This window comes from Scyliorhinus torazame, chromosome 1 (genome assembly GCF_047496885.1).
Source record: "Scyliorhinus torazame isolate Kashiwa2021f chromosome 1, sScyTor2.1, whole genome shotgun sequence".
Lineage (NCBI taxonomy): Eukaryota > Metazoa > Chordata > Chondrichthyes > Carcharhiniformes > Scyliorhinidae > Scyliorhinus > Scyliorhinus torazame.
The window spans coordinates 314,328,446-314,339,075 of NC_092707.1; positions in this window are offsets into that span (position 1 = coordinate 314,328,446).

Below are 10,630 nucleotides of genomic sequence, written 5' to 3' on the forward strand. Positions count from 1 at the left end.
GACGCAGAGGGACGTGACGCACAGGCGTGCTCTACACAGGACTGAACTGCGCATGCGTGGTGGCGCAACGAACGCCATGACGTCACGATGTGCGGCAACTGTGGATATGCACACTTAAAGCGGCAATGTCCAGCCAAAACTCGACAATGCCTCCGCTGAGGCAAGATGGGCCACTACGCTGCCTGCTGTCGAGCAGCTCAACCTGCCAATGCTCCACAATTCCGCCAGCCTCGCAGGGACGTGCGGGCCATTCAGCCTCCATACACCGAGTCATACCCTGATGATGTACAGACCGGTGATACCGACGACCGGTAAGCCTTCCGCGTTGCGGTAATAGACAGAAATTGGATGTCTCCAAGTAGGACCCATCAGCCGATGCCAGTGCACAACGTTAATCCGGGCGATGAATGGTGTACCACCCTAACGGTCAACCGATCACCAATCATATTCTGCTTAGACACTGGTGCCTCCGCCAATCTCATTGCATGGTCAGCCTTCTACACCTTGAAGGTCAAACCACCGATTCGGCCATCCCGCTGTCAGTTGGTCGATTACAACGGTAATGTTATCCCGGCCATGGGGTCTTGCCAGCTCGAGGTTGCACACAATTCATACACAGCCACACTGTCTTTTGAGATAGTTGGATCCTCGAAGGACTCCCTACTAGGCGCACAGGCGTGCAAGAGTCTCCACCTCGTTTAGCGGGTACACACTCTGTCTCCAGAAGGCACGTCCGATTTCCCGGATGCAGACTTTAGGGCACAGCTCCACTCGCTCCTCGCCCACAACCAGGAGGTTTTAAAGGGCATGGGCACACTGGCCTACACTTACAGAATACGGCTCAAACTGGAAGCCACCCCGGTCATGACGCACCTCGTAGTGTCCCAGCACCACTCAAGGACCGCCTCAAGCAGCAGCTGCAGGATCTCCAGGACCAAGGAGTGCTTTCCCGGGTCACGGAGCCTACGCCATGGGTCAGCTCCATGGTGTGCGTAAAAAAGCCCTCTGGCGAACTCCGGATCTGCATCGACCCGAAAGACCTGCACAATAACATCATGGGGGAACACTGCCCCATACCCAAACGGGAAGAGATCACGAGCGAAATTGCCTGGGCTAAAATTTTTACCAAGCTTGATGCCTCAAAGGGTTTTTGGCAGATTCAGCTGGATCAGTCCAGCAGGAAGCTGTGTACTTTCAACACTCCCTTTGGCAGATACTGCTACAATAGGATGCCATTTGGCATCATCTCGGCATCCGAGGTGTTTCATTGAATCATGGAACAGATGATGGAGGGCATCGAAGGGGTGCGCGTCTATGTTGACGACGTCATCATCTGGTCCACCACACCACAGGAGCACATCAGTCGTCTCCAGCGCGTCTTTACTCGGATACGAGAACACGGACTGCGCCTCAACCGAGCCAAGTATTCTTTTGGCCAAACTGAGCTAAAGTTTCTGGGGGACCACATATCCCGGTCAGGGCTGCGTCCGGATGCAGACAAAGTGACAGCTATTGCAGTCATGCCACAGCCGGCAGACAAGAAGGCAGTGCTACGCTTTCTCGGGATGGTCAACTTCCTGGGGAAGTTTATTCCCAACCTTGCCTCCCACACAACGGCTCTTCGCCACCTGGTGAAGAAGACTACGGAGTTCCAGTGGCTGCCCGCACATCAGACAGAATGGGAGGAGCTCAAGATCAAGCTCACCACCGCCCCGGTATTGGCGTTCTTCGACACTACTCGAGATACAAAGATCTCGACTGATGCCAGCCAGTCCGGCATTGGGGCGGTACTCCTGCAACGGGACGACACACCATCATGGGCCCCGGTCGCCTATGCCTCACAGGCCATGACCCCCACAGAACAGCGCTATGCGCAGATTGAAAAGGAGTGCCTGGGTTTGTTAACCGGCATAGATAAATTCCACGACTATGTGTATGGTCTCCCTCAGTTCACCGTGGAAACCGACCATCGCCCCCTGGTCGGCATCATACAAAAGGGCCTCAATGAGATGACCCCTCGCCTCCAGCGCATTCTGCTCAAGCTCATGAGGTACGACTTCCAACTGGTCTACACCCCGGGAAAGGACCTCATCATCGCGGATGCCCTGTTCAGAGCAGTGAGCACACCGCCCGAATCGGGGGGGTTCGTCTGTCAGGTCGACGCACATGTAGCCTTCACATTGGCCAATCTGCCAGCTACTGATGCAAGTCTGGCCCATATTCGCCGTGAGACTGCGGCTGACCCCCTTCTACAACGTGTGATGCGCCACATGACGGAAGGGTGGCTCAAGGGGCAGTGCCCATAATTCTACAATGTCCGGGACGACTTGGCCGTCATTGATGGTGTCCTCCTAAAGTTGGACCGGATTGTGATCCCACACAGCATGCACAGGCTGGTCCTCGAACAATTGCACGAAGGCCATCTCGGGGTTGAAAAGTGCAGGCGGAGGGCCCGAGAAGCTGTGTACTGGCCGGGCATCAGTGACGACATCGCCAACATGGTGCTCAACTGCCCCACCTGCCAAAGGTTTCAGCCGGCGCAACCCCCTGAGACGCTTCAGCCCCATGAGTTGGTAACGTCCCCCTGGGCAAAGGTGGGTGTGGACCTTTTTCATGCACTCGGCAGGGACTACGTCATCATAATTGACTATTTTTCCAATTATCCGGAGGTCATACGCCTGCACGACTTGACATCATCAGCTGTAATCAGAGCATGTAAAGAAACCTTCGCTCGCCATGGCATTCCGCTTACCATCATGTCGGACAATGGGCCCTGTTTTGCGAGCCAAGAATGGTCTTCTTTTGCCGCTTCATATGGCTTCACACAGGTGACGTCCAGCCCTCTGCATCCCCAGTCAAATGGCAAGGCGGAAAAGGACGTCCATATCGTGAAGCGGCTCCTCTGCAAGGCTGCTGATGCCGGATCTGACTTCTGTTTAGCCCTGGTGGCCTATCGCTCGGCCCCACTATCCACAGGTCTCTCACCAGCCCAGCTGTTGATGGGTCGCGCCCTCAGGACCACTGTGCCGTCCATTCATGTTCCTAAACCCGACCATGCTCCAGTACTGCAAAGGGTGCGACAGCAGCGTGCTCAGCAGAAGGTGGCACATGACACTCGGGCAACTGATCGTCCTGCCCTGGCGCCTGGAGACAACGTCCGCATATACCTACCAGAGGTTGGCGGGTCGGCAACTGCCGAGGTTCTCCGCCGCATGGCTCCCCGCTCGTTCCTGGTTCGCATGCCTGATGGCTCCATTCGCCGGCGTAATCGGCGGGCCCTTCGGCTGCTTCCGCGCTTGCTACGTGATCATGCACCGGTGCCACGCCCTCCTGTTGTCCCTGATGTCGACTTTGTGGAGCTTCCTGCCACTCTGCCTATTCCTCTATCGCCCGTGGCCAGGCCCATTCCTCAGCCGGTGGATCCTGACCCACGCTTGAGGCGGTCAACATGAATTCGTCGCCCACCTACTAGGCTGGACTTATGAGCCTGTTTGCACATTGGACTCACTGAATTGTTATGCAACAATGTTAACGTGTTTCTCTTTTTGTCGTTCCAGGAGTTCTCTTTCGATATTTGATGGTTGCACTTGTTTTGTTTGTGGTACAACCTCGTTGCTATGTTGCACCTGACACCTTCCTATGTATATAGTTTAGCCTCATGTACATGTTGTAAATATTGCACACACATATTCAGCCGCACTCAGTACACACCAATATTTATTACCATGTAGGCACATATTCTTGTGAAAAGGGGGGATGTCATAATATCCATATTAACATATCATGGTGCAATCACACACACACACTGATGGACAGGTCGATGGACTAATCAACACACACGCAACATCACAGCCAATCACCAGTGAGAGCACACGCACTATAAAACAGGGAACACCACAGTTCCCGCACATTCCACCGGGAGGTAGCTCAGAGCACAGAGCTCACAGCGTGCCACTCAGAAATACACCATGTGCTGAGTGCCTCTCTAAGATAGTGCTAGGGCTGGGTCCACAGGTTAACTAGTGAAGTACGAACCACAGCCAGAAGTTAATAGTTGTTATTATACAGAATAATAAAACAGAGTTGTACCATCTACAACCGTGTTGGTTTGTTTGTATATCGGAACAACCAACACGACAAGAGATTGAATTGTTCTCCCTAGAAAGGCAGAGGCTGAGGGGCAACCTGATAGAAGTTTATAAAATGATTAGGGCTATGGACAGTGTGAACAGTCGGAGGCTTTTTCCCAGGGCGGAAATGACAATTACAAGGGGGCACAGGTTCAAGGTGAGGGGGGAAATGTTCAGTGGCGATGTGTGGGGAAGTTTTTTTACACAAAGGGTAGTGGTGGCCTGGAATGCACTGCCAAGTGAGGTGGTTGAGGCAGATACGTAAGCGACCATTAAGACTTATCTGCTTAGGCACATGAACAGACTGGGTACAGTAGGATGCAGGTGGTTGGTCTAGATAGAATACGTGATCGGCGCAGGCTTGGAGGGCCGAAGGGCCTGTTCCTGTGCTATTGTACTTTGTTCTATGTCCTAATTGAATTAAAATAAATTATCAGCTATGTGGTGTTGGGTGTTCTAACACACAGAAGAGCCAACACAGTTGCATATGGTACAACACTTGTTTATTTAAACTCACTATTTACAACTTGGTCTTTGCACTCTGCTCGTGGGGGGCTCCCTGCTTGTGGTGTTTCAACAGCTCTTTCATGCTTCCTTCTCCCCAGACCTACTGACCTCCAGGTGTCGTGCTCGTGCTTTTTATGTGGTTGGTGTTCTTGTCTGTGATTGGTTGTGGTGTTGTGTACTCTGATTTGCCTGTTAGTGTGTCCATCATGATGTGTGTGTTTGAATATCATGACATCCCCCCTTTTTACAAAGATATGTGCCTACGTGGTAATAAATATGATCGTGACGTGAGTGCATCTAAGAGTGTGTGTGTGTCGTGTGCAGCATGTGTCTATGACGGAACTATGTACATGGGGCGATGTCGAGTGCGTCACATGAATCCAGTTGTACCATAACATAACAGAAATGCGAACGAGAGAAGAAGAAAAAAAATTTTGAACAGTTGTCCAGTCAGACGACATCTGGAACGATAAACAACAACAGGTTATCATGTAAAATTGTCCAACTTATTAAACATATGAACTGTATTATAAGTCCATTCTAATGGGTTTGCGACGAATTCGGGTTGACCGCCTTAAGGGTGGATCAAGAACCACCGGCTGCTGTGCAGGCATGGCCATGGGTGGCGATGGAAAGGGCGTGATGTGCGGCAGCTCCACAAAGTCATCCTCGGAAGCCTGTTGAGGATCTGGCGTGTTGTGTGGCTGTGAACGTGGAAGTCGGCGAAGGGCGCGCCGATTGCGGCGACGCACGGAACCATCCGGCATGCGAACCAGGAACGAGCGGGGAGCCACTTGTCGGAGGACTTCGGCCGGTGCTGACCAGCCACCATACGGTTGATGGACGCGTACTTTGTCTCCGGAGGACAGGGGGGGCAGGTCCGTCGCTCGTGTGTCGTACCGACCTTTCTGGCGATCACGCTGCAGTTGCATGTCCCGAAGAACCGCCTCATGGTCTGTTGTCGGTGCCAGGACGGAAGGTACCGTCGTCCTGAGGGAGCGACCCATTAGTAGCTGCGCTGGCGAGAGGCCCGTGGATAACGGGGCCGATCGATAGGCCAGCAAGGCAAGGTTAAAGTCCGATCCGGCATCAGCCGCCTTGCACAGGAGCCGCTTTGCGATGTGGACACCCTTTTCAGCCTTCCCGTTCGATTGTGGATGCAGAGGGCTGGATGTCACATGAGTGAAACCATATGCTGCGGCAAAGGACGACCATTCACGGCTGGCAAAACAAGGTCCATTGTCTGACATGACAGTCCTTGGAATGCCATGGCGAGCAAACGTTTCCTTGCAGGCCCCAATGACTGCGGACGACGTCAGATCATGGAGAGGCATGACTTCCGGGTAGTTTGAGAAGTAGTCTATAATAACAATGTAATCTCTGCCGAGCGCGTGAAATAGGTCAACACCCACCTTCGCCCAGGGGGACGTCACCATCTCGTGTGGTAGAAGTGTTTCCGGAGGTTGCGCCGGCTGAAACCTCTGACAGGTTGTGCAGTTGAGCACCATGTTGGCTATGTCTTCATTAATACCCGGCCAATATACCGCCGCCCGGGCCCTTCGTCTGCATTTTTCGACACCCAAGTGGCCTTCGTGTAGTTGACGAAGAATCATCTGGCGCACACTGTGTGGAATGACGATCCTATGCGATTTCATAAGGACCCCGTCTATATTGGTGAGATCATCTCGCACATTGTAAAACTGGGGGCACTGCCCTTTTAGCCACCCTTCCGTCATGTGGCGCATCACTCGCTGCAGCAGAGGGTCAGTCGCCGTCTCTGCGCGTATGTGGGCCAGACAAGGATCATCAGCTGGCATATTTGCTGCTGTCAGAGTCACGTGTGCCTCAATTTGACGCACGAACCCCTCCGCATCTGGTGGTGTGCTCACTGCTCGGGAAAGAGTGTCCGCCACTATGAGTTCCTTCCCCGGAGTGTAGATCAGTTCAAAATCGTACCTCCTGAGTTTGAGTAAGATGCGCTGGAGGCGAGGAGTCATGTCGTTCAGGTCTTTGTTAATGATGTTGACCAGGGGGCGGTGGTCAGTTTCGACCGTGAATCGTGGCAGGCCATACACATAGTCGTGGAACTTGTCCAGTCCAGTTAACAAGCCCAGGCATTCTTTTTCGATTTGCGCGTAGCGCTGTTCGGTAGGGGTCATGGCTCGTGAGGCATACGCAACCGGGGCCCATGATGACGTGCTGTCTTTTTGCAGGAGTACCGCTCCAATACCAGATTGGCTGGCGTCTGTTGAGATCTTTGTAGGGCGAGTCGCGTCAAAGAAGGCCAGCACTGGTGCCGTGACCAGTTTGTGCTTGAGCTCCTCCCATTCCTGCTGATGCGACTGGTGCCAGTTGAATTCCGTCGATTTTTTTACGAGATGGCGCATGTTTGTTGTATGAGAAGCCAGGTTGGGAATGAACTTCCCAAGGAAGTTGACCATGCCCAGGAATCTTAAGACAGCCTTCTTGTCAGCCGGTCGTGGCATGGCTGTGATGGCGCTAACCTTGTCTGCATCGGGACGGACCCCGGACCTTGAGATGTGGTCCCCGAGGAATTTCAGCTCCGTCTGGCCGAAAGCACACTTCGCACGGTTGAGACGCAGGCCATTTTGCCGTATGCGGGTGAAGACACGTCGAAGACGATGCATGTGTTCCTGCGGAGTGGTGGACCAAATGATGATATCGTCCACATATACACGTACCCCTTCGATGCCTTCCATCATCTGCTCCATAATGCGGTGGAATACTTCAGATGCCGAAATGATGCCGAATGGCATCCGGTTGTAGCAGAATCTGCCAAAAGGGGTGTTGAATGTGCATAGTCTTCGGCTGGCCGGGTCCAGTTGGATCTGCCAGAATCCTTTGGACGCATCCAATTTAGTGAATATGTTGGCTCGCGCCATCTCGCTGGTGAGGTCTTCTCGTTTTGGGATGGGATAGTGTTCCCGCATGATGTTGTTGTTCAGATCTTTTGGATCTATACATATACGGAGCTCGCCAGAGGGCTTCTTTACACAGACCATGGAGCTGACCCATGGCGTGGGCTCCGTGACCTTGGATAGGACCCCTTGGTCCTGAAGAATCTGCAGTTGTGCCTTGAGGCGGTCTTTGAGAGGCGCAGGAACCCTGCGAGGTGCGTGAACGACAGGGATGGCGTCCGGTCTGAGTCGAATCTTGTACGTGTGTGGCAATGTCCCCATGCCTTCAAAAACCTCCTGGTTGTGAGCGAGGAGGGAATGGAGATTCGCGTGGAACTCAGCATCCGGGAAGTCGGATATCTCATCTGGAGAGAGAGACATGATGCGCTGTACCAGGTGAAGGACCTTACACGCTTGTGCGCCCAGTAACGAGTCCTTTGATGAGCCCACAACTTCGAAGGGGAGTGTGGCCGTGTACCCCTTGTGAGTCACCTGTAGCTGGCAAGATCCTACGGACGGGATAACGTTCCCGTTATAGTCAACCATCTTAAGCCGGGATGGTGTGATGAGTGGTTTGACCTTCATGGCCTGGACTGCAGAGTAAGCAATCAGGTTGGCGGATGCGCCGGTGTCCAGACGGAAGGCGACGCGCGATCGGTTGACCGTCAGGGTGGCACACCACTCATCGTCTGGATTGATGGCATTGACCTTGTTGACATCAATGACGGCAACTCTGAAGTCATCCTGGTCATCTGCATCACTTAACTGGAAGTCTTGATGCGTGGGCTGGACGGTCCTGACTCGTGTGCGAGGTTGTCGAGGATGCGCCGGATCCATGGGTTGAGCCGCACGACAGCGGGCTGCGTAGTGGCCTATCATGGCACATCTGTTGCACTGTTGGTATTTTGCAGGACATTGCCCTTTTAAGTGTAGACCTCCACACTTGCTGCACGTCATGACGTCACGGCGTTCGTTGCGCCACTGCGCATGCGCAGTGCGATCTTGCGGTGGGCGCGCCTGCGCAGTGCGTCCCTCGTTGTGGCCGTTATTCTTGGCGCGCACCTGCGCGGGAGACCGCGAAAAGCGCGGGAAGCGGCCGCTGTCGTCCGGGCCGTGGGGCGGGAAGAAATCGACGGCCTGGATGCGTTCAACGTCGTGGGCGGCCTGGCTTGCCGATTCGACGGCTGGGGACCCCCTCCGTGCCAACTCGGACGCCTGAAATCGGGCAAAACGGCAGGCAGCATTCTCATGGAGGACACAGGCTTCCACAGCAGACGCTAAGGTGAGGCTCTTTATTTTAAGAAGCTGCTGGCGTAGGCCACTGGAGGCAACGCCAAAAACAATCTGGTCCCTGATCATGGACTCTGTGGTGGTGCCGTAACCGCAGGACTGCGCTAGAATCCGGAGGTGCGTCAAAAAGGGTTGAAAAAGCTCCTCCTTACCTTGCAGGCGTTGCTGAAAGATGTATCTTTCGAAAGTTTCGTTTACTTCAGTTTGAAAGTGCTGGTCCATTTTGAGGATGACCGTGTCATATTTGGCCTGGTTTTCGCCTTCCTCGAACACCAGTGAATTAAAGACATCATTTGGGTGGGGGCCTGCGTAGAAGAGGAGCATTGCAATCTTCGAATCATCCGAGACATTCTGTTTTTCGGTGGCACGGATGTACAGGTCAAATCGCTGCCTGTAGAGCTTCCAGTTGGTGCCTAGGTTCCCCGTGACTTGCATCGGCTGCGGTTTGCCGGTGTGGTCCATGTCCAGAATGGCAGGTTGGTAGGCAGGTATCGATCCACTCCTGTACCATGTGGTGTTGGGTGTTCTAACACACAGAAGAGCCAACACAGTTGCATATGGTACAACACTTGTTTATTTAAACTCACTATTTACAACTTGGTCTTTGCACTCTGCTCGTGGGGGGCTCCCTGCTTGTGGTGTTTCAACAGCTCTTTCATGCTTCCTTCTCCCCAGACCTACTGACCTCCAGGTGTCGTGCTCGTGCTTTTTATGTGGTTGGTGTTCTTGTCTGTGATTGGTTGTGGTGTTGTGTACTCTGATTTGCCTGTTAGTGTGTCCATCATGATGTGTGTGTTTGAATATCATGACAAGCTATTTTTTACTTCATCTTTTAAATAAATGTAATTGAAGTTTAAAACAACAAATCAAACACACACCAATATGTAATATTAGTGGCAAAGGGATTCTACCTTGAATTTACAGCATCTTGACCTAACATGCTTAATGAATGAATGAAAATCGCTTATTGTCACAATAGGCTTCAATGAAGTTACTGTGAAAAGCCCCTAGTCGCCACATTCCGGCGCGGCTGTTATGGGAATCGAACCGTGCTGCTGACCTGCCTTGGTCTGCTTTCAAAGCCAGCGATTTAGCCCTGTGCCAAACAGCCCCTAAGATAATTAACCTTATAATGAAAGTAAAACCGAATCCAAATCCAACAACCACCCATTTTGAATTACATAGAATCTGCAGCACAGATTCTCAACTTTAAAAAAAAATGTATTTTTATTACAAATGTGTATCAAAACAGGTTACAGAAAATAAACACCCCAGGAAACATACTTCCCAACAATCAACTATACGGTCTGTAAAGCGTTTTCGCCTTTTTCACCCTCCCCCTCCCCTACCCCACCCCCCTGTGACGAACAGCTCCTTAAACACGGTCACAAACATCTCCCACCTTTATTCAAATCGCCCTACTGAGCCCCTTAACTCATACTTTATCTTCTCTAACCGCAGGAAGTCGCACAGGCCACCCAACCAAGCCAGTACCCCCGGTGGTGATGCTGACCGCCACTCCAGCAAAATTTGCGGCCATGCAATCAGTGAGACGAAGGCCATGACAGTGGCCTTCCTCCTCTCCATGAGCTCGGGCTTCTTGGAAACCCCAAATATCGCCACCAAAGGGTCCGGGTCCACCTCCTCCACTATCCTGGTTAAGACCGCGTACACTCGAGCCCAGAATCTTCCCAATTTTTCGAAACCCCAAAACATGTGCGCGTGATTCGCTGACCTCGCTTCTCACACTCATCTGTTACCCCCTGAAAGAACCCACTCATTCTC